At 29.6% G+C, this 5,597-nt stretch overlaps 1 non-coding gene across 1 annotated transcript; it reads right to left on the bottom strand.

Moving 5' to 3' along the window:
- Positions 1–761: 761 nt before the first annotated feature.
- Positions 762–866, bottom strand: LOC114578876. The gene has a single exon (XR_003699799.1). It is a non-coding gene; the product is annotated as a small nucleolar RNA R71 (small nucleolar RNA).
- Between the last annotated feature and the right edge of the window lie 4,731 nt (positions 867–5,597).

The following is a 5,597-nucleotide window of genomic DNA, read 5'->3' as shown; positions in this document are numbered from 1 at the left end:
GCACTAGTATATTTAGTCGATATTGCATATAAAAAAAAAAATCTAAACATTTTACAACCTGTAGCATAAACATAATTCTTGTGTTCAATGTGAATATATAACATAACCCATCACATCAGGTTTTTGGAGTGTTGCCAAAGAAGTAATGTGCGCATTGCAAATTGATATATATTGTTAAACTAGTTGCCTATTTAGTTCTACTTATCTCATGTAACTTGTATCCATCTTTTTTTTTTTTTTGAAAAAGAAGTTTTTTTCAGTATTTGTATTATTTTGTCTTCTAATATTTAAATTCCTCTTTGTTATTGCACCTGTAGTAGGTCTATTATTTGACATAGAGATTGAAAGAAATCTTTAAAAAAATAAAAAAAATAAAAAAAATAAAAAATAACTTCGTAGACCTCTTAAAGTGTATGTCAATCCAATAGTAGATGTAATTCACTAGAGTATCAATAGACCAACTATCAAGTCTAATAACTCTGAGCTAAAACCCATCAAAATATAGATGACTCAAAATTCTAAATTTAGGGGAACTCCTATTAAGGATCTCAAACTACACTTAGCTAGTTTTTTGAAAACCTGTATGATATTCAAATATAATGGTGTTAGCAATAATGTCATTAGGCTTCAATTATTTTCATTTTAACTGAGGAAAAAAAGATAATATGTGATTAAATTCCTTGCCCCTAGGCTCCATAATTACTTGGAATAAGTTGAAACACAATTTCTTAGCTAAGTGTTTCCCACCTTCTAAAACTACTAAGCTTAGGAATGATATCACTTATTTTTTCCAATTTAAAGAAAAGACAATTTATGAAAATTGGAAAGATTTAAAGAGATGTTTAGTAAATACCCTCATCATGCTTTACAAGATTTGTTGGTTATTCAGACTTTCAATAATGTGCTAGTAGAATCCCTTAGGTCAAAAATTGGTGATGTAGTTGGAGGATCTATAATATCTATGCCATTTGATAAAGTATATGAATTAATTGAGGAAATAACTACTACTACTTTTTTTTAGTCTTTTGATAGGGTGAATCCTAAGAGGGTATTTAGAGTTTATTAGTAAATTGTCTTATCGATTTTTACTATTGAAGTAGCTACTATATCCAAAAAGTTAGATAGTTTTAGAGTTAGCTTTAGATTAGAATCACCTATGCAATTGGAGAATGATTTAAATTTTATTGGAGATAATAGTGTTCAAGAGGTTGAGAATGATAATGTCATTGAAATACAAAATTATTCCTATTCTAATATTTTTATCTATATTGGAGGAACCACCTTAACTTTAACTGGTGTAATTATAATGTTGGTGGTAACAAGTGGAATGTAAGTCAATCGGATCAAGGAGGAAATTAAAATAATACTTAGGAACCTATAGTAAATCCTTAACCTTCTCCCTCAGATTTCAATCAAAAAAATCAATGCAAATATAGGAAGACGCAATTTGAAGAGATAGTGATTCAATTGGAACTTAATTGCAATGTCAAGTTGATTCAATTAAAAACTTGTAAAATTTTGAGGTCATCTTGCAATTTCTTTTAGTAGTAGACCATATGGAGCATTTCCTAGTAATATTGAAATTAATCCAAAAGAGAAAGGGAAGGATCTTAGTGTAGACCACTTGAGGAGTGGTAGTGATGCAACCTAACCAAAATGAAAAATTTAGTCAAGTCTGGCCAAAGATTTTAACCTTAGTACTATTTGGGATGTAACCAAAATTTATTAATGTTATGTATTAGTATTATAGTTAAAGTGTTTATTTATTTATTTGTGTTATTTAAAAAATTATAAAATATTTGTTAAATATGCTTACTTAGTATGGTTTTGACTAATATAATTAAATGATAATATTTTTAGAACAAAGAAAAGTTGTAAATTTTACCTAACACCATAGCGCTAGGGCTTAGGGTATTACAATGTTTGCTTACCAACCACTATAGCGTTTAAATTAGGCACCTCGACCCTAAAGTCTTTAGAAAATTAGCATTGTACATTGTAGCAACAATATTTACTTAAGTTCCATAGTACTACTTTCACACATATAATGCTTCAACACTAGTCCATGCAGCATCGTGGTGCAAAATAAATATTATCTTTTGTGTTGCTGCATAGTGTTAAACATTGCTATATAGTGCAACTATTCTATGTGAGTCATTTTGAAGTGTTGATGTGCTCCTTGTAGTGCCACAATGTTTGGTCAAAACTATAATTAGTCATTATAGCAATGCAATAAAGGGCTTACCTGAGTGCTATAGTACTCTCATGTATCATAATGTGATGGTTCTTTGGGAAAAAGGCTGACGATATATTTTTTTTATTCTCGATCAATATCTCCATGTATTTTTCATGTGTGGCACAGCTGTTAGCCTACCTGTTGTAATTTAGTGTTCTTATTAGCACTACAGTGGTGACCATCACAACGTCGTGATTCTAGTCATGTTTATAAATTTAAAGTTTTCATGATCATTTTTCTTCATATCATCTTATCCTTCTCTTTCCTAATCTTTTTGAGTTTATCCTATTTACTTGTAAGTTAAAATTTTCTTATAGCCTCTAAGATATTTGGAAGAAAGAAGTGAACATCTTCTTCTTTTGATTAGTGGAGATTCATTTTTGTCGATGTTAAAGATCATTTTGCCCATCTATTAATGAGAAAGAAATTCATACCTGAGTGGGGTTTCTTAAACCCAGGAGGGGTCGTGATGCAAATCATAGTAAATGAGGGGTGGGAGACACTATGTGAGGATTCACATGCTACCATGGTAAATTCTTTCATGGAGATTTTGTGAATGCCAAGTAATCCCAAAATAACACATATTTTGTCTCGGATAAGTGGGTACCTTTTTATTAGGGCTGCAAACGAATCGAGCCGAGCCGAGTATGCGAGTGTTCATGTTTGTGTTCATTTAATATAAGCTTGTTCAAGTTTGGTTCATATTTGTTCGAGCTTTAGCGTTTGTGTTCATGTTTGGATCATTTAAATTAAGAAGTGTTCATGTTTGGTTCATGTTCGTTCATTTAGTGTTTATCGAGCTTGTTCGCAAACATATTTAACGAATTTTTTTAACTATCAAACTAACACGTTCATGAACAAATCTATGAACAAATGCATTTATAATAAAAGCAATTGTCTATGTAACAAAGTTAATAATTATTTATATTTATTAATTCTATAGTCAAATATAATTATTTTTATCGAGCTTATTCACGAGTTCAAAATCGAACATGAATCGAGCTTTTATTGAGCTTCGTATCGAGTTTAATGTCGAGCTTGTTCACGAACTTCAAATGATGTTGTTCGCGAACATAAATGAGCCGAACGTATTAGTGTTCAAGTTTGTTTATTTAAGAATCGAGTATTTAAAATATTGTTCAAGTTTGTTTGTTCAGTTAATTAAACGATCGCAAACGAGCTTTAATCGAACCGAACAACGAGTAGCTCGTCGAACGTTTGGTTCGCTTGCAGCCCAACTTTTTATCACTCCAATATTTATCATTTATATAGGCTTAATGATATGGAGGATCATAATTATTATGGTTTTACTATGGCACCCATTGACCATCAAGAGGTTTTGAGATTGCTTTGTGGACCTAAAAGTGGGTATATTTGGAAAGCTAATTTATCATCTCTTATATATATCTTTAGGGGCTCTATATTTAATGGTTTGGTGTACCACTTTCTTTTTAATGGTCTTTGGGTTATTTTTGGTATAAGGGGTGATTCTAATGAAGAGTAGTTATTTCCCATTTCAACTCTCATAATGCAAAAAATTGAAGGTCTTAAAATGATTGATGTAGAGGAGGAGGTTCTTCCTAGTGCACCTCTTTTGATAATTAGGCCTAGTAGTAATTGGTCGAGTGCTAGGTCCTTTAGATCTTTAGGTGAGTAGGGGGTAGATTTGTGTGAGAAGATTGAGGGAGTTATAGAGTTTTATGATGAGAGCTGGAGCTAGAAGGCTCATTATGAAAATATACAGGGGAAGCATTATCACTACAGTTCTAAGTTCAATGAAGCATTGGTGGGGATGTTTACAAGGAGCATCTTTATAAAAAATCCAAATAAGCTTCATTTCCTTATTGTTCTTGTGTATTTTCCTTTTGTTTGGAAGTCATTTGGTGGTGAAGATGTTAATGATGATGAGGAAGATAAAGATTCTAAGTGATGGTTGTTTATTTTTCTTTGTTTCTTTAATGGCTTACATGTTGAAAAGGGAGAGAGAGAGAGAGAGAGAGAGAGAGAGAGAGAGAGAGAGAGAGAGAGAGAGAGAGAGGAGTGAGATTGAGTTATGTTTGTTGTTGGTGGATGTACTTTTTTATTTTTCTTTATTTTTTATTTCTATGCTTGGGGATATCCCCATTGATTGCATGTGATGGTTGTGTATTAATGATATTTACAGTTCATGTGATTTAGTTGTGCATGGATGCACATTTCATTACAATAGTGGATATAGTAATATCTTTATGCCTTAATGACTTTGTATCATTTTTAATGAAAAATGCATGTTTAGTTTCTTTCAATATATTTTGTATGTTATTTTGCTTATTTTAGTGATTTTTTAATGTTAATGATGTTATAGTTCAATTTTCATTTAAATAAAATTCTTGTTATTTCTTAATTGTTTAAAATGTCCTCTACATAACAGTTGCACTTTGATTACTTATTTAACTCAAACAGAATTAAAAGTAAAAAAAAAAATTAAATTTAGGAATAATACTAAGCTCAATGTGATAAATTGGATGGATAAAGAATTATAATTTTCAATTTAATAATCATAAAAATTAATAACAGAAAGTCTACTAAGTTATTGACTTACTTTCAACTTAAAAGCTCTAAACTTAAGCACAGACAAAGATTTAAAGAATGAATAATTAAGTTTAGAGAGAGGGAGTGTGTAGCTTAAATTATGTAAACCATTATAAACTTGAATATGGATTAGAGAGCTCACTAACATCCTTACATTAATTTAGTTTAGGATTACTTAAAGGAAGAAAGAAATCCAATATTCAAATCATTATTATACACTGAAAACTAAAATTATTAAAAACATAAAATCAAAATAAAATAAGAAAAGAAAAATAAAATTGAGTACTTCATGAATTGGTATTTGATAAAGCTCTATTCCTAAGGGTTTTCTAACACTAAAATCAAATAAGACAACATAACTAAATGAATACATATGATAATTTATTAATTAGCTTTTTATTTAACTACAAGAATCATCAATTTCTAAATGAAATATTATTCAAATCTAAAAATTAGTAGTTCACTTTGCACTTACACTTGTAGTAGATAAGATCAAATTAAGCAAGAGCAAGGCTGATTTATTAAGATAATTACTTATAGTCATTCAAATTAAAATTTCATAACTTTGATCATTCAAAATTACATCTAAATGTGAAGTATTTTATTTCATTATGATAATCTTAAATTGCTAATTTTTATTTGGGCAACTAGGCTAATCAATAGGTGATTACACCATTGCTTGAGGGCATGCAAGATTTTAAGTTGGGGATAATTTGTTAAGTGTAAATTTTGTAGTATTTTTTGGTATTAAATATTGTTAAAATATTATTATTTTTATTATTTTTATGAA

This window comes from Dendrobium catenatum, unplaced genomic scaffold, assembly GCF_001605985.2.
Source record: "Dendrobium catenatum unplaced genomic scaffold, ASM160598v2 original_scaffold_198558, whole genome shotgun sequence".
Classification (NCBI taxonomy): Eukaryota; Viridiplantae; Streptophyta; class Magnoliopsida; order Asparagales; family Orchidaceae; genus Dendrobium; species Dendrobium catenatum.
Note: the sequence above shows the minus strand (reverse complement) of the source record. Positions and strands in the feature narration are given on the sequence as shown.